This window comes from Lactuca sativa, chromosome 8 (genome assembly GCF_002870075.4).
Source record: "Lactuca sativa cultivar Salinas chromosome 8, Lsat_Salinas_v11, whole genome shotgun sequence".
Classification (NCBI taxonomy): domain Eukaryota; kingdom Viridiplantae; phylum Streptophyta; class Magnoliopsida; order Asterales; family Asteraceae; genus Lactuca; species Lactuca sativa.
The window spans coordinates 168,636,381-168,656,368 of record NC_056630.2 but is presented as its reverse complement, the minus strand read 5'-3'; the positions used below and the strand labels follow the sequence as shown (position 1 = coordinate 168,656,368).

The 19,988-nt window shown below is 43.0% G+C and overlaps 1 non-coding gene across 1 annotated transcript; it reads right to left on the bottom strand.

The window, feature by feature from the left end:
* Positions 1-17,949: 17,949 nt before the first annotated feature.
* LOC111917593 (small nucleolar RNA R71) lies at positions 17,950-18,056 on the bottom strand. Its single transcript, XR_002858948.1, has one exon. It is a non-coding gene; the product is annotated as a small nucleolar RNA R71 (small nucleolar RNA).
* Between the last annotated feature and the right edge of the window lie 1,932 nt (positions 18,057-19,988).

Sequence of the window (19,988 nt, the reverse complement as noted above, 5' to 3'; positions counted from 1 at the left end):
TCCCGATTGCGATAGGGGACGTCTGTGTCATCGTAGGCATGGATTGGTTGAGCAGATTTGTAGCTATTATCGATTGCGAGCGGCAGTTGGTGACTATTCGAGACCCAAGTGGGGGAGTTCTTATGGTATACGGCGAGGGTACCCGTCCCGATTCAGCGTTTTGTTTGGCTGCTAGAGCGAGGCAGAGCCTACAGCAGGGCTGAAGCGGTTTTGTAGCATACGTGGTGCATACGAGAATTGGTGCAGAGAGGCCGAGTACGGTTGAGGAGGTTCCAATAGTGCGGGAATTCCCGGATGTCTTCCCCGAGGAGTTACCGGGTGTGCCTCCCGAGAGGCAGGTTGAGTTTCGCATTGATTTGATTCCGGGGGCAGCTCCTATTGCCAAGGCGCCCTATCGCCTTGCACCTCCTGAGATGCAGGAGTTATCCTCGCAGCTTCAGGAGCTGCTGGGGAAGGGGTTTATTCGGCCGAGTAGCTCGCCGTGGGGAGCACCGATCCTTTTTGTGAAGAAAAAGAATGGTTCGCACCGAATGTGCATAGATTATCGAGAGCTAAACAAGTTAACGGTCAAGAACCGTTATCCTTTGCCGAGGATCAATGATTTGTTCGATCAGCTGCAGGGAGCATCTTGGTTTTCCAAGATTGATTTGAGATCTGGATATCATTAGATGAGGGTGCACGAGGAGGATATCCAGAAGACTGCGTTCAGGACTCATTATGGGCATTACGAGTTCGTGGTGATGCCATTTGGGCTCACCAATGCACCTGCAACATTCATGGATCTCATGAGCAGGGTATGCAGACCGATGCTGGATCGATCAGTGATTGTGTTCATTAACGACATTTTGGTATATTCGAGATCCAGGGAGCAGCATGAGGAACATTTGCGAGAAATCCTCAGTATGCTGAGATCAGAGAGGCTTTATGCCAAATTCTCCAAGTGCGATTTTTGGTTACGAGAGGTGCAATTCCTTGGTCACCTCGTTAACCAAAAGGGGATTTTGGTCGATTCGGCCAAGATCGAGGTGATGTTGAGTTGTGAGGTGCCGAAATCTCCTTCCGAGATCAGGAGTTTTCTAGGGTTGGCCGGCTATTATCGGAGGTTCATCAGGGATTTCTCCAAGATTGTTGTTCCTCTCACCAGGTTGACCTGGAAGGGTGTGGTGTTCAGCTGGGGCCCAGAGCAGCAGGCCTCATTTGAGACTCTTCGCTAGAGATTGTGCGAAGTCCCGGTGTTGGCTCTTCCAGAGGGAATGGAGGACTTCGTGGTGTATTGTGACACATCGATATCGGGGTTGGGCACAGTGTTGATGCAAAGGGGGCATGTGATCGCGTACGCATCGAGGCAGCTGAAGCCACACGAGGCAAGGTATCCCACCCATGATCTCGAGTTGGGGGTTGTGGTGTTCGCCCTCAAGATTTGGCGCCATTACTTGTATGGGGTTCAGTGTATGATATACACGGACCAAAAGCGTTTGAAGTATTTGATGGATCAGCCAAACCTGAACATGCGTCAGAGAAGATGGTTGGATGTAGTAAAGGATTATGATTGTGAGATCCTTTACCACCCGGGCAAGGCTAATGTGGTAGCCGACGCCCTGATCGTAGGGCAGAGAACGCCCTGATTCGGGATATTTGTATGAGATTGACGGTGATGACTCCGGTGTTGGACACCATCAGAGGGGCTCAGGATGAGGCAGTAAGACCGGAGAGTCGTAAGAGAGAACAAGTTATCGGTCAGGTATCAGAGTTTGTAACCGATAGCAGAGGGCTTATGACCTTCCAGGGTCAGATTTGCGTACCGTTTGTTGGAGGAACGCGTACCATCTTGATGGAGGAGGCGCATAGATCGAGATTCTCGATCCATCCCGGGCCCACTAAGATGTTTCTGGATCTCAAAAGGGAGTATTAGTGGCCCTGTATGAAGAGAGATGTAGCGTGGTTTGTTGAGATTTGCCTAACCTGTCGTAGGGTTAAGGTCGAACATCAGAGACCGCATGGTAAGTTGCAACCACTGGAAGTCCCAGATTGGAAATGGGAGCAGATATCCATGAATTTTATCACCAAATTGTCGAGAACAGCGAGGGGTGTCGATGCGATTTGGGTGATAGTAGACCGTTTGACAAAGAGCGCTCACTTTCTCGCCATTAGTGAGAGTTCTTCGGCGGAAAAGTTAGCAGAGGTATATGTGAGGGAGGTGGTATCGCGGCATGGGGTGCTGATCTCGATTGTGTCAGATCGAGATGTGCGTTTCACTTCCAGATTTTGGAAGAAATTCCATGAGGAGTTGGGTACGAGGCTGCATTTTAGTACCACATACCACCCACAGACTGACGGTAAGAGCGAGCGGACGATTCAAACGCTCGAGGACATGCTCCGAGCATGCGTTTTGAATTTTGGCGGAATTTGGGACACGTATTTGCCCTTAGCAGAGTTCTCCTACAATAACAGCCATCATTCGAGCATTGGTATGCCGCCTTTTGAGCTGTTGTATGGGAGGAGGTGTTGGACTCCTATTTGTTGGGGAGAGGTAGGGCAACGAGTGATGGGTAGCACAGAGATTGTGCTTCAGACGACAGAGCAGATACAGCGGGTCAGGCAGAGATTGTTGACCACTCAGAGCCGCCAGAAAAGTTATGCGGATAGGCGACGATCCGAGCTTGAGTTCCAAGTCGGTTATTATGTTCTCCTCAAGGTATCTCCTTGGAAAGGAGTGATTCGATTCAGGAAGAGGGGCAAGCTAGGGCCCCGGTATATTGGGCCGTTCAGAGTGATCGCGAGGGTGGGCAGGGTAGCGTATCGCTTGGAGCTACCTGCAGAGTTGGAGAGGATTCATAATACCTTCCACGTGTCTCAGTTGAGGAAGTGTATAGCCGACGAGTCAGCGGTAGTGCCACTAGAGGACATTCAGGTGGATGCGAGCCTGAACTACTCGGAGAGACCAGTTGCGATTATGGATCGGAAGATCAAGGTTCTGAGGAACAAGGAGGTGCCTCTGGTACAGGTTCAGTGGCAACATTGGAAAGGATCCGAGTTGACCTGGGAGCCAGAGCGTGAGATGCAGGAGCAACATCCGGAGTTAATTCAGGGATGAGACTTCGGGGGCGAAGTCAGATTCAAGTGGAGGAGAATTGTAACATCCGGAATTTCAGATATTATATTTATTCTTTTTATTTTGAGTTTTGTGGAAAAACTCGGCGAGTTGGTGCGTAGACTCGCCGAGTAGAGACGCGATTTCTCATCCGGATTAATGACCGGACTCGACGAGTCGCATTGGTGGACTCGGCGAGTTCGCGCTGTTTAATGAAACCCTAATTTCTCGGGTTTGGGGCCTATTTAAAGGGCCTTATGGCCGTCATTTGTGCTCACCAGCCCCCAGAGCGAAACCCTAGTGAGATTGAGCATTTGGAGTGAGAGAAGGAGCCATTGTTGACCTTGGAGGTGTTGTCTAGCAAGGGAAAGGAAGCTATAGCCAAGAGGAAGCAAGAGGGTTAACTTCCTGAAGATCTGAGGTCCAGAACATCACGTTTGAGGTAATATTTTCGAACCATTTTCTGTTGAGGTGATGTTCATGTTGATTTAGGGCTTATGGAGCCCTTTTGTGACTAGATCTAGTGCTTCCTTGGTCCCTTAAACGGGTTAGGTTCTGGATCTGGACCCTTGGAGGTCCAGAGTGTCCCCTTGTCCAAGCTTGATATGAGTCTATGGAGGTTTTGGTTTGGGATCTTTGTGCTTGAGGTTAAAACACCATTTATGAGTAAATAGGTGTGATATGAGCGCCAAGACATAAACTTTACGTGATAAATACGCTTGGAAGGACTGGATCTATGAGTTAATGGAACAGATCTGACCTCAGAAGGTCGTTTGGGGTTGTGCATGGAATGCACTCACCGAGTCCATTGGCAGACTCGACGAGTTGGTGCGGGTTGCTCAGTGTTTTCGAACCAGGGGTTGAGTAACCGAGTTGGGTGAATGACTCGGTGAGCCGGAAGGGATTCAGAGGAATCGGGTCCCCGTAGGGACTCGGCGAGTTGGGCTGACCGTTGACCATTGACCAGAGTTGACCGGTGTTGACTTGATAGGGTTAGTCAACCCTAGTTGGGAAAGTGTTAATTAGAGATGTATTTGTGTTATAGGAGGACTATAGCTTGGGAGATCAAGCACTAGTGATTTAAGGGATCTACGAGTTACCGAGATACGCGAGGTGAGTCTTCTCACTATACTTTACCTTGAGTAGATAACTAGAGTTATGTGATACAGTGTTTGTATGCTATATATGTGTTATGTGTTGCACTGCATTATTCTATGTGATTTATGATGTGCATGTTTACAGAGTTAGAACCTGAGGGTTCACAAAGTTTGGGTGCATGGACCCACATAGTTATAGCCACGAGTGGCTAATATGTGTTATATGTGGTATTTTGGGAAACTCACTAAGCTTTGTGCTTACAGTGTTTGGTGTTATTTGTTTCAGGTACTAGTGAGGAACGCGGGAAGGCGCCGGCCTGATCAATACACACACGGGATTTTTATGTCATGAGATCTTGGGATTGTTATACACTATGAATTTGAGTTTCAAACAATGATGTTTTTATGAATAATATATGAATTATGTTTTTATGAAATGCGAAAAATTGTTTTGAAATTTACGATGTTACAGTTTATTAACAGTAGTCAAATGTAAGAGTAAACGTCTTCTACCCTTGTACATTTGAAATTGGTAAGTTGTGATGTTTTGGATAAAACAAAGACCAACTAAGGCCAATTGTGTGAAGTATTTGTCTTGATTAGAATCCACACTATCTGTTGAATATCTGACAAGAAAGCCTTATATGTCAAGAGGACAGTGGGAGTCCTAAAAGTCTTGAATGTCTCAAGAACTAATCAAGAATAAAACCTGAAGTTCTTCACTGGCACACGACTTGAGGTTTATAACCTATCGTGTTGACATATTCTGTGCCCATTCCAATTAAAGTTGGCTTTGCATATGAGTTCTTAGTGTTCTCAATTGGTTACACAACAACTTTGAAGCAATGGTAGGCCCTTAAGCTGCCAGGTGGCAAGAAATTAAGATTGAGTTCAGTCCATATGAGTTTGGTTTTGTCATTATCCTTGACTTGTGACTATGGTTTTGACAATTCACATGGATAAGAACACATACACCATTAAATCTAAGTGTCACAAGATTTCTCTCCGATTCATGAAAATGATGGTGAGGAAACACTTTCACTAAGTAGATTTTAACTAGATAGCAATTGTGATATTTGCATTCTCAAAGTCGTTAGTGGAGCGTGTGTGGTTAACCTGCACACTAACCTGGACTTGTGAAGTAGTGGCAAAGGTCTAAACAATTGAGACTATGATTACGGCATCCTTTTTCATAGTTCTTAAAATTGTTTAGACATACCTGTGAGCTATCTAAGATAAGGTGTATGATTATGATAAAGTTTTATCAAAGCAATCTAGTATCAGAAATCTGAACTTTGGTAAGAAAGTCAATAAAGTATTGATTTTTAGAAGTCCAACTGATTTCTGAGTACATGTCAAAGCTAGTGGGAGTATAAGTGTTATGCTAATAATCATCATGTTAGTGGGAGCATGATAATTATGATAAAGGTTGCAAGTTAACAATGTTAATTATAGAAAACAAAAGTTTCAATTGGAAAAGAGTTGTTTTAATAGGTATATTTTAAATACTTAAATACATTGGCACTTTATTTGTTGTTGTTTTAGTTAGACCAACAAATTTATTGTTGAGTCTGCACACAAAACAAGTGTTACAATAAATAATAATGAACTTTTAGAATTTTCAGAAGATGGATTGAATAATAATTTTCGCTGCTTGTGGTTGCTATTTTAATCGACCAAAACGTTAATGTGATATTGGAATTTATTTTAAACCCATCTCAATACATATATATTAGAAAATATTAAAATGCAATGTTTTTTTGTATTTAATAATTTGTTTAAGATTACTAAAGAAAAAAAACTTAATTTTTAATTGTTATTTTCATGTCAGAATAAAAATACTTTCAACATTATGATTTTAAGCATATCTGATGAAGCCATATTGTTTTTTGAAAATGAAGTTAATCGTATACAACAATTTTTATGATAAAAAAAGACTAACAAATTTTTTTATGACAAAATTTATGATGTATGGATTACTTCTCTTGAAAAGATGCCCAACTTTGAGTCAAATGAGTAAAAAGCAATAATAGTGATGCGAAAAACACTACTTTAAGAGGAAAAAATTAATGAAGAATGTGGAAAACTATTTTGAATAACTAAATGTATTGAGGCCACTACAAAAGATTAGTTGACATGGATGGAATACGCTTAAAGGACTTGTTGGTCAAAGAAATTGACAAATCTACTGAGAAAAAGTCAGCCTTTGACCATTCTAAAAGATGGGCAACTATGCATTGAATAAGATAAATCTAAGAGCACAAATAAAGATACCATTTGTGTACCACATTTTCTTATATATATTTAAGGATTTTGTCGGTTGGTTTGGTTCATATGTTTAAACATTACATTTGGTAGTGTTATAGACTTAGAAATTGATTTTTTTTTTAAATTTACATAAATGCACATGTTGCACAAAACACAAATAATAATTACAATCTAATCTAATAAATGAATATTTTTTGATACATGTCATATTCTCATTTAATTTACAAAATATCTTTTTTTCGTAATTTTGAATTAATGTTTTTCTGTATGTCATTTTATTGGTTTATTTTATTTTATTTTATTAAATTTCATATAATATTATAATGTAATAATTACGATAAATGTAGTAATAAATATATACTAATTTCATTAATGCACTTACATTCTGATTTTAAAATTTCAAAATTAAAGCTTATTAATTTCTTTTATTGATTTATTTAAAGTATTTGTTTAAATTTAAAATATAAAAAAAACATTTCAATTTTAAAAATTCATTATTTTTGTTATTTTCTTATAAATTTTAAGTTCTTAAATTTGTAGACTTTTATATCTAACTTTAAAAAAAAATAACGAACATAATAAATGAGTCTCACAACTAGTAACTATTATAACCAAAGTTCGTTACCATAAATTAAACTATGGAACTAACAAGAAATCAAAACCTGGTAACGGACTAATGTCTAGTTAATATTGCCATATTTATACACATTTTTAAGCAATTTTTATTTACATTTCTATTAATTTTTTGGTTATTTGCATAGAATAATGGTACTTATAAGTTTAAATTGTTATTTTGCAGCCAAATAGAAGCATTTTCAAAGATAGGGACTGAAATTGATAGAATATGGAACTTTGGAGATTGAAGAAAAGAAGAACGAAAAAAGTCAACAAAAGACGCACTCACGACGTGAATAATTCATGATTCACGACGTGGGTGGAGAATTCTTGAAGATATGCATGCAGATGAAAGAGTCCTTGTTGAACACGTTTATCCCATATTCACGACGTGAATCTTTATGATTCACGATGTGAACTCGGGAAATCGGAAAACTATAAATTCTCTTGCCTATTACGACTTGAGAAGTTTTTTGGCTGATTGAAAGGGTACCTGAAGACGATTTTGAGAAGGAAAAGAGTTCTGGAAAAGGTTTTCAACATCAAAAGGAGTAAAGGTTCATAATTAGTTAATTAGTTTGATAGTTATGAATATGTTTGATAACTTGATTTGTTTTTGCTTACTTGTTACTATGAGTAGCTGAATCTAGCAACTCTTGTCTAGCTAGATGAAGCTTCTGAATTATGTTTTAGCTTAATGACTTTTGAATTTGATTAGTTGGTAAATTGCTTGTGTTTTATTATCATTACCTAGCATGTTATTTTAGTTTCTTAGTTGCTTAAAGTCATGTTATGTGTAGTTAGTGACCATTAACTTACATAAACTTGAAACCTAGTGATTTAGTGAACATTGAATCGCTAGAGCTAGGATCGACCAAAATCTTAGATAAGTGGTAAAATTAACTAATTTAGCCTTGCTAGAGGAAATAAATTATGACCATAATTATGTTTTCTTAGATAAATCTTACATAACTCACCTATAATTCATAACTAATTATGTGTCTTGCTTATGTGTGATCATACAAGGTTATAACACCGTAAAAATTAAAACAATTTTTCGCATTTTCAAACACATTTTCACAAATTCATTCATTCATAAAATGTCAAAGTATCATGTCTTTTGTTTCACAAATATCTCCCAAGATCAGGTAAATAAAATCCCATGTGTGTGTGTACGAATCAAGCCGGCGCCTTTCCGCGATCATCACTAGTACCTGAAACACATAACACATAACACTATAAGCATAAGCTTAGTGAGTTCCCCAAAATACCACTCTAACACATAATAGCCACTCGAGGCTGTAACTATGTTGACCCTCTGGTCAATGTGTCTCAGTGGGGCCCTCCAGCCCCAACTCTCTGTGGGCCCTCTGGCCCTAACTCTAGGGACCCAAAAGTGCCAACTATGTAACTCTAAATCATGCATATCACATATCACAATAATTCACAACACATAAATAGCATGCAAATACACCGGCATATAACTCTATTGCACTCTGTCACATAACTCTGGTACCACACTAGGTAAAGTATAGTGAGAAGACTCACCTCGGGTATCTCGGTAAATCTCTGACTCGGTAAACGCTGGCCTAGCCTCCGCCTAATCATATGAAATAAACACTCTATTTAATATAACTCTCAAAGGCTAGACTATGCTCTCTTATGACACTCTCAGAAGGATAAAAGACCATTTTACCCCTCTCATAACTCAAAGGCCCCACAATAGACCATACCCTAAAAGTCAACCAAAAGTCAACTATCCGGGTTACGCTGCGCGTACCAGATGTGTACACTGAGCGTGCCCGGCTGCACCTCAGAATCGGGGAGCGCCACCCAGTATCCGGCGCGTACTAGGGATTAAGCCCGACGTACTCCCCTGCTTCAGCCCTTTAGCTCTTGAGGTCTTAAACAGTTAAGACCTACGTCCATATTTTAGATCTGACCCCATCTAAGCCCCTTAATCCATAAAGTTGATGACTTTAAGCCTTTGCATGGCTGAACAAGTCACTAACTCTCACAATGATCCCACCTTCAACTCTAGAAGGCTAAATACACTTGCATGACTTCAAACTAACATCCAATATGGAAACTTTATGGCTCTAAATCACCAATAACACTGAAAGGGGACAAATCTCGGACCATGGAGCACTTTACACCCATAAAGTCTCCACCTTTGGGGTTTTTAGCCCTAAAAAGGGCACATAGTACAACAACCAAAAGAAGAGGAAAGTTTTGAACTTTATACCTCCAAGTGTAGCCCTTTTCTCTGTAGATCTCAGATCCAAAGTGACACCCCAAGCTTTAGCTTCCAAGAACTCCCTTCCTTCTTCTTCACCAAGTCACTAAAGCATCAAAAAGCTCAAATCAACACTCTCACACACTAAGGACGATGGGGCTCTCTTTTAGGGTTTCACTCACTGATATGGAGGCTGAGAAATGAGCCATAACACTCTTTAAATAGTGCACAAGATGGATTAGGGTTTTTGCACCTGGGTCGGGTACGCCCGGCGTAACTCTACGTACGCCCAGCGTACCTTGGCGACTCCGCGTCCAAATTAAGCGCATGAGTAAGCGCAGCGTACCCCTCTGGTACGCCCAGCGTACTCACTTGCTACAATCCCACCACTCAAGGACTAAACATGCCCAAACAATAAAGAACAAGGATGAAAGAAATGTACCTGAATCTCGGGGTGTTACAACTCTCCCCCACTAGAACCATACTTCGCCCCCAAAGTCTCATTCCTCGAACAACTCTGGATGCTGCCCTCGCATCTCCGACTCTGACTCCCAAGTCATCTCGGACCCCTTCTGATGTTGCCACTGAACCAAAACCAAATGTACTTTCTTGTTCCTCAAAACCTTGATCTTCCGATCTCTGATTGCCACCGGTCTCTCAGCATAATCCAGGCTCGCATCCACCTGAATATCCTACAATGTTACCACTACCGACTCCTCGGCTATACACTTCCACAACTGCGACACGTGGAAAGTGTAATGGATCTGTCCTAACTCTGCAGGTAGCTCCAACCAGTAGGCTACCCTGCCTACCCTTGCAATCACCCGAAAAGGACCAATATATCATGGCCCCAACTTGCCCCTCTTCCTGAATCGGATCACTCCTTTCCCATGAGAGATCTTCAGGAGTACAAAGTCGCCGACCTGGAACTCGAGCTCGGACCGGCGCCTATCCGCATAACTCTTCTGACGACTCTGAGCGGTCAATAACCTCTGCCTGACCTGTTGTATCTACTAAGTCGTCTGAAGCACGATCTCAGTACTACCCATAACATGTTGCCCGACCTCTCCCCAGCAAATGCGGGTCCGACACCTTCTCCCATACAACACCTCAAAGGGTGGCATACCAATGCTCGAATGATGGTTGTTGTTGTAAGAAAACTATGCCAAGGGAAAATACGTGTCCCAACTCCCACCGAAATCCAACACACATGTCCGGAGCATATCCTCGAGCGTCTGAATCATCCGCTCGCTCTGTCCGTCAGTCTGGGGGTGGTATGCGGTACTAAAATGCAGCCTAGTACCCAATTCCTCATGAAATTTCATCCAGAATCTGGAAGTGAAACGCACATCTCGGTCTGAGACAATCGAGATCGGAACTCCATGCCGTGATCCCACCTCGCTCACGTACATCTCGGCCAACTTCTCTGCGGAAGAGCTCTCGCTGATAACAAGGAACTGGGCGCTCTTTGTCAACCTGTCCACAATTACCCAATCCCTAGCAGTCCTTGGCAATTTGGTGATAAAATCCATAGTAATCTGTTCCCACTTCCATTCAGGAACCTCCAACGGCTGCAACTTACCATGCGGTCTCTGGTGCTCGGCCTTAACCCTACGACAGGTCAAGCACCTCTCAACAAACCACGCGACATCTCTCTTCATACAGGGCCACCAATACTCTCTCTTCAGATCTAAATACATATTCGTGGCCCCAGGATGGATAAAAAACTTCGATCGATGAGCCTCTTCCGTCAAAATGGTATGCGTCCCGCCCACAAACCGTACCGAAATACAACCCTGAAATGTCATAAGCCCCCGGCTGTCGGTAACGAACTCCGATACCATCCCGACAACCCGCTCTCTCTTCTGGTTCTCTGATCTCACGACCTTAGCATGTGCCCCACGAATGGTGTCCAACACTGGAGCCATCACGGTCAATCGCAAACATACATCTCGCAGTGGGGCACTCTCCGCCCTGCGGCTCAGTGCATCGGCTACAACATTAGCCTTGCCCGGGTGGTACAGGATCTCACAATCACAATCCTTGACCACGTCCAACCATCTCCTCTGTCGCATATTTAGGTTAGGCTGATCCATCAAATACTTCAGGCTCTTATGGTCCGTGTGTATCGTACACCGAACCCCATACAGATAGTGACGCCAAATCTTGAAGGCGAACACCACTGCCCCCAACTCTAGATCGTGGGTGGGATACCTCGTCTCATGCGGCTTCAGCTGCCTCGATGTGTATGCTATCACACTCCCTCTCTGCATCAGCACCGCTCCCAACCCCAAGATCGACGCATCACAATATACCACAAAGTTCTCCATTCCCTCCGGGAGTGCTAACACCGGGGCTTCGCATAACCTTTGGCGAAGTGTCTCAAAGGAGGCCTGCTGCTTGGGGCCCCATGAAAAAGCGACACCCTACCGGTTCAACCTGGTGAGTGGCACTGAGATCTTGGAGAAATCCCTGATAAATCTCCGATAATAGCCTTCCAACCCTAAGAAACTCCTGATCTCGGAGGGTGACCTTGGCACCTCCCAACTCATCACTGCCTCAACTTTAGCCGGGTCGACCAATATCCCTTTCTGGTTAACGAGGTGCCCTAGCAACTCATCACACTTGGAGAATTTGGCATAAAGCCTCTCCGATCTCAGAACTCCGAGGATCTCCCTCAAATGCTCCTCATGCTGCTCTCTAGATCTCGAATACACCAAAATGTCGTCGATGAATTCAATCACTGACCGATCCAACATCGGCCTGCACACTCTGTTCATGAGGTCCATGAACACTGATGGGGCATTGGTGAGTCCGAAAAGCATCACCACAAACTCGTAATGCCCATAACACGTCCTAAACACTGTCTTCTGGATGTCCTCATCTTGCACCCTTACCTGATGATATGCAGACCTCAAATCGATCTTGGAGAACCAAGATGCTCCCTGCAACTGATCGAACAAATTGTCGACCCTCGGCAACGGGTAACGGTTCTTGACCGTCAGCTTGTTCAACTCTCGGTAATCAATGCACATCCGGTTTGAACCATCCTTCTTCTTGACAAAAAGGATAGGTGCTCCCCATGACGAGCTGCTCGGCCGAATAAACCCCTTTCCCAGCAGCTCCTGAAGCTACGAGGATAACTCTTGCATCTATGGAGGTGCAAGGCGATAGGGCACCTTGGCGATAGGCGCGGCCCCCTGAACCAAATCGATATTGAACTCCACTTGCCTCACGGCAGGAACGCCTGGAAACTCCTCTGGAAATACGTCCGGGAACTCACGCACTATCGAGACCTCCTCAACGGACCTCGGTCTCTCTAAATCAACCCGCGTATCCATCATATACGCCACAAAGCCCTTACAGCCCTGCTGTAGACACAGTCTCACTCTAGCGGCCGAACAAAATGCTGACCCAGAACGTGTACCCTCGCCGTACACCGTAAGAACTCCCCCACTAGGGTCTCGTATGGTCACCAGCTGTCGCTCGCAGTCGATAACCGCTCTGAGTCTGCTCAACCAGTCCATGCCCACAATGACACAGACATCACCCATCGTAATAGGAATCAAATAAATCGGGAACTCAACACCGAAAATCTCGAACACGCACCCTCGGATCACCTCTATGGCATATATCACCCTCTCGTCAGCTATGGAAACCCTCAGAGGTCGACTCAACGCCTCACGACTAACACTGATATGCTGACTAAAAGCCAAAGATACAAAAGACCGACTCGCACCCGAGTCAAATAACACCAAGGCAGGTACAGAACTCACAAGAAAAGTACCTACGCATAACATAATATAAGCACAAAATCTCAACATCAAAATAAATATATGAAAGAATACATACCAGCCACGACATCGGGCGCTGCGCGGACCTCATCCGCGGTCAATTGGAAGGCTCTCCCTCGTGCCCTCGGTGCCTCGGCCTTCACTGACCGACTCTCGGTAGCTCTGATGGCGGTAGGGGCAGATCTCTGAGGTGCTCGCTGTGCTGATCCACACAACTGCGGACACTCTGCCTTCCGGTGTCCGGTCTGGATGCAGTGAAAACATACTGCAAACCCCTTGGGGCAGTCCTTGGCCATATGCCCCTCCTTTCCACATTTGTAGCAAGACCCTGCTCTGAACACCCCATCGTGGCTCTTGCCGCACTTGCCACAAGTGCGGCCCCTCTGGCTCCCTGATCTTGTATCGGTGGGCTTGGCCCGCTTGGCTACCGGATGAGACTGCGCCGGTCGCCGATCCCTCCCCTGAGACTCAGCCTCCTCCCTAGCCTGAGTCTCCAGCTCTATCTCCCTCTTCCGGGCATTCGCTTGAAGCTCGGCAAATGTCCGGTACGTCAAGTTCTCCATGAACTCACGTATATCCCTCCTCAGAATGCTCAAATTTCGACTCATACGTGCCTGCTCGGAGGACACGTGCTCTGGGCAGAACATCGCCCGCTCATGAAACATCCTCGTAATCTCCGTAACAGACTCGGTACCCTGCTTGAGGGTAAAAACTCCTATGCCAAACGCTCCCTCTCCACCTAAGGAACGTACTCATCTTGGAACATGGCAGTGAACCTCTCCCAGGTCACTGCCGCAATCTCAGCAGGCATATAGTGCATCGTCACAAACTTCCACCAGTACTTCGCTCCCAAGCGAAGCTGGTTCAGCGCAAATTGGACTCTCAAATGCTCAGGAGATGAGCAAGTAAAGAAACACCCCTCTATGTCTGAAATACATCTTATCACCACAATCGAGTCCTGGGTCCCGTCAAACTCCGGTGGTTTTGTGTTGCGGAACTCTCGGAACAGCAACGCATCACCACCCTGCGGCCTCGTCGCAGCTATAGTTGCAGTGGCTGCAGCAATAGCAGCCTCAAAAAGAGCAGCGTACTTCTCATCAAATTTCTCTATCAACGTGGTCTTGATAGACCCGAACATCTCTGGTATCTCTGCCCTGATGGCCGCAGCCACCTCCTCCTGGATGATCCTACGGATCTCCTCATCCCTCGTATCGCTGGTTCCTGGTGTGTGGTGAGTCCCAACCATGATCTCTCTCTCTCTCTGAAATACAATATAAGAATAATATCAGGGCCTCGCTCGAGTATACTCAAACTCGAATACTCCATCCTACTTGTCCCTTGGTACTCCAAAGATTCTTACTCGGGCTGTGAACTGATCCGGTGTCTTCAGTAGTACGGGCCCAATACTACCGTCCACACTGCTTCAGCATCCACCCCGAGTCCTCCTCCCAGAGTCCCAAGTCCCAAGCACTATACTTTCTCTAATCATATAATACTCGCAAGCAGATCTCTCGCAATCTCCTTGCTGCTACCTAAACACTCTGAAATATTCATAGCAGCAAGACTCCTAGACTCAGGCATCACATATCAGGCCACTCTAGTCCTAATAAGAATACTTAGTCTACTCTAGCATGCATACCATAGCTCATCATATAACATATCACATCATATCTCATAACACTTATAAAAATGGTATTTTGGGAAATCACCGTTCGAGTGCTTGCTGTTCATACACACGACTCTGCTATGTTTGTCTCACAAGTTCTTCTTTTGAAAACTTGTTTTATTATCAAAACTTTTCTCAAGTCCTCGGTTTGAGTTCAGATACACCCAAAGGTGCACCCGAATCCCTCAAACCTAGGCACTGATACCAACTTGTAACACCGTAAAAATTAAAACAATTTTTCGCATTTTCAAACACATTTTCACAATTTATTCATTCATAAAATGTCAAAGTATCATGTCTTTTGTTTCACAAATATCTCCCAAGATCAAGTAAATAAAATCCCATGTGTGTGTGTGTGTGTACGAATCAAGTTGGTGCATTTTCGCGATCATCACTTGTACCTGAAACACATAACACATAACACTGTAAGCATAAGCTTAGTGAGTTCCCCAAAATACCACTCTAACACACAATAGCCACTCGAGGCTGTAAATCTGTTGACCCTCTGGTCAATGTGTCTCAGTGGGGCCCTCGAGCCCCAACTCTCTGTGGGCCCTCTGGCCCTAACTCTAGGGACCCGAAAGTCCCAACTCGGTAACTCTGAATCATGAATATCACATATCACAATAATTCACAATACATAAATAGCATGCAAATACATTGGCATATAACTCTATTGCACTCTATCACATAACTCTATTACCACACTAGGTAAAGTATAGTGAGAAGACTCACCTCGGGTATCTCGGTAAATCTCTGACTCGGTAAACGCTGGCCTAGCCTCCGCCTAATCATAAGAAATAAAGACTCTATTTAATATAACTCTCAAAGGCTAGACTATCCTCTCTTATGACTCAAAGGCCATTTTACCCCTCTCATAACTCAAAGGCCCCACAATAGACCATAACCTAAAATTCAACCAAAAGTCAACTCTCCGGGTTACGTTGCGCGTACCAGATGTGTACGCTGAACGTACCCGGCTCCACCTCAGAATCGGGGAGCGCCACCGAGTACGCGGCGTGTACTAGGGATTACGCCCGGTGTACTCCCCTGCTTCAGCCCTTTAGCTCTTGAGGTCTTAAACAGTTAGACCTACGTCCATATTTTAGATCTGGCCCCATCTAAGCCCCATAATCCATATAGTTGATGACTTTAAGCCTTTGCATGGTTGAACAAGTCACCAACTCTCACAATGATCCCACCTTCAACTCTAGAAGGCTAAATACACTTGCATGACTTCAAACTAACATCCAAGATGGAAACTTTATGGCTCTAAATCACCAATAACACTGAAAGGGGACAGATCTCGGACCATGGAGCACTTTACACGCATAAAGTCTCCACCTTTGGGGTTTTTAGCCCTAAAAAGGGCACATACTGCAACAACCAAAAGAAGAGGAAAGTTTTGAACTTTATACCTCCAAGTGTAGCCCTTTTCTCTGTAGATCTCAGATCCAAAGTGACACCCCAAGCTTTAGCTTCCAAGAACTCCCTTCCTTCTTCTTCACCAAGTCACTAAAGCACCAAAAAGCTCAAATCAACACTCTCACACACTAAGGATGATGGGGCTCTCTTTTAGGGTTTCACTCACTGATATGGAGGCTGAGAAATGAGCCATAACACTCTTTACATAGTGCACAAGATGGATTAGGGTTTTTGCACCTGGGCCGGGTACGCCCGGCGTAACTCTACATACGCCCAGCGTACTCACTTGCTACAATCCCACCACTCAAGGACTAAACATGCCCAAACAATAAAGAACAAGGATGAAAGAAATGTACCTGAATCTCGGGGTGTTACAAAGGTAGTTCTTGAATTGGTAAAAAGATTAGTAAATTTGGACTTGAATTGCTAATTATATAATAATCGGTGACCAACTTTGATAATTGATAATTATTAGCTTAAAATAAATAAAGAAGTCGATTCAAACTAGACAGGTGTGTTTTCAATTAATTGGTTGAATTCTGTGATTTAAGTTCGTCTGGTCTTGCAAAATCAGATAAAACCCCATCTTTGCTCTAAAATTAGGTTAATTTAGTAGTAGATAAATTAATTAGTTAACACTGTTCCCTGTGATCGACACCCAATTTACCCAACCATTCTATAATTCGAGTAGGCACAATGCCTAGGTGCATTTTAGTTAGTCAGGTTAGTTAGGTTATAAATTATAAAATTAGTGGGTACTTTTGTCTACATCAAGTTTTTGGCGTCGTTGTCGGGGACTGGCTTAGTTAATTATTAGTTTGTTTGCTTTAAATTGATCGATCCTTTTTGTGGGGTAAAACCTGCAAAAAGCTACAATTTCAGCTTAGTTGTTTTTTTCACTACTAGGATCACGTCATGAACCATAAGTTCACGTCCTGAGTTTCGTTTTTTCTATTTTCTACGTTTTTCTTTTCTGTTAGTTTTTCTGCGACAACACGAGGTGGTAGGCTTTACCACGTCGTGGTGGACTGTCTATAGGGAATTTTTTTTTTTTAGTTTTTGTTCAGTTTTACGTTTTTATTTTGATTGTTTTGCAGGAGTTCATGACTAGAGGATCCAACACACCTTTGGTGCCACCGCTTGAAGATCTGGAATCTACGTTGCACAAAAAGAATAATAAGAAGTCGCCTTTACAAGAACTGAAATCAGCCTTTTCAAGGAAGTCAGGAAAGAAAACGTAAGAATCGAGTTCAACCTTAAAAAGGAAGCTTGAAGTCTTCGATCGAATTCCTAATCCATACGAGTCCGAGTACGAATCAGAAACATAATTTGGACTTTATACAAGTGAATATGAGAACGAGCTGGAGAACAAAATGGCGAACATTTATGAGATGGCCATGGGGGATTACAAGAAGCGCATTCGAGATGATGTGGGGCTGGGTTTAGTATATCCTACGATTCTTGCCAATGCCACATTCGAGTTAAAGGGACATATTCTTACTGCACTTAAGGATATCCCATTCTATTGTAAGGATCATGAGGATGCTTTCAAGCATTTAGACAAGGTCAATGATATTGAGAATTATTTTAATACTCCTAATATCCCGAGGGAGACAGCTTTGCTAACGATGTTACCAGTCACTTTCAAAGGAGCTGCAAAAGACTGGTTGAAGGAACTTCCATCTAGGACAATCATCACATGGGCCCAATTGCGTGAAAAATTTCTAGATTAGTTTTGCTCACCCTCCAAAATCTCTAAACTCAAGAAGGCGATTGCCAACTTTGAGCAAAATTCGGGAGAGTCATTATACGAGGCATGGGAACGCTACAAGGGGTTGTTAAGGAATTGTCCTCAACATCACCTTAATATTCAGCAAGAGATGTCGATATTCTATGATGGGGTGAATGTCATGACTAGACATCTCCTTGATTCGCAAGGACCACTAACGAAGAAGAACCCAAATCAGGCCAAGGAGCTGATTGAAGAATTTTCAAAGCACTCTCGTGAGTATCACAACCCAGGGTGTGATGGAATAAAAGACAGTGGAGGTGCACAAACTGAAGAGATGGTTGTTGTGATGGCAATCCTTAATACTATGAATAGAGATTGACCAAAATGGACCAATCAATTCATGCAATTTGAGTTGGTTGCGAGAGATGTAGTGGCCTACATTTGACAAAAGATTGCAATATGGATGAATATGGAAACATGAAAGCTCAAGTTTTTTATTCGAGTGGGGACAAATACGATGAAGATTGGAGAAAACCAAAGAAGGAGTGGCTGCCTTACGATGAATACAAGAAGCAAAAAGAAGAGAAATTTAGGCTAACTGGCCGGGGTTTTTACCAAAGAGAGCAACCACCAGCTAAGAAGAAAGTTAATCTAGAGATCATGTTAATGAAGTTTATGGAAGCTTTAGAAAAAAGGCATGATGCTACTGATACTACAATGGAAGATCAAAGAACTATGATGAAGAATCATCATGCTATGATGACTGACCAACAATCATTATTAAAAAATCAGCAAGCTTCCATCAATAACCTTGAAGTTCAACTTGGTCAACTTAATACTTCAATAAATAAAAAGATTGTCTCCACAAGCTCCTGAAATAAAGACACAATCTCACGTCATGGCCATTGATACTGAAGAAGAAGCGATCTCTGAATTCCTAGTAGCTTTAGAAGTGGAGCCTAAGCCATCTGAACCAAAGCCTAATAAGACAAAACTCGAAAAGGAAGAATCTGCTGGAATACCCAATTCACGTCATGATCCCGCTATACTCACATCGTGGGCTTGGTCTGAATAGAAGAATTCCATATCTGTTCCAGTTTATAACCCGCCTTTGCCATTCCCGTCTCGAGCACATCTTAGCCCACTGTAAAGGGAACATCTGGAGTTTATTCAACAAATAAAGGGTATTGCGATTAATACTCCTTTCATTGAGTCATTATCCAAAATTCCCGAATACGCCAAGTTCCTCCAAGACTTGATAGACACTCGTCCAGAATTAAGGAAGAATTCCAAGGTCATTTTAAGTGAACAAAGCTCAAGGGTTGTATTAGGAGAGTTACCTAAAAAGATGGGAGATCATGGACGCCTCACTCTTCCATGTGAGTATGGAAATAATTTGAAGACATATGCTTTAGCCGATTATGGGGCTAGCATAAATTTGATGCCATTTTCATTCTATCAAAAATTAAATATTTAGAAGATGAAGGCTACGAATATAACAATCCACATGGCAAACCGTTCAGTCACTTACCCCGAAGGGATAGTAGAAGACATACTAGTTAAAATTGGGAAATTTGTTTTCCCAGTTTACTTTGTAGTGATTGATATGAAAGAGGATTTGAATGTCCCCATCATTTTTTGTCGCCCTTTCCTAAATACTGCTAGGGTTGTTGCCATTGTTCGAGAATCTAAGATCACGTTGAGGGTAAGTGACGAAGAAGAAACTTTCGGACTACAAGATGGTTTCCAAGGATATGATGTTCAAGGTGAAGTGTTTAATATTGAAGATGACAATGAGCTTTCAGAATTTGAGAAACTTATAGAAGAAGAAATTCAAACAATTCAGCAAGTCAAGCGCACCAAGCCAAGAGCTTCTGTTCCACTTGTATTCGAGGTGTTTGTTTATAAAACACCAACATCTTGGGTGAGTCAGGAAAGTGATGACATGTTTAGTGATGAAGAGGAGGTCACATCAAAGGAGACTAGCCCAGTGGTGAAGGAGGAAGAGGATATTATGAAGCTTAAAGATGATGAAAAATTGAAGATTCAAGGGATCAAACGCGA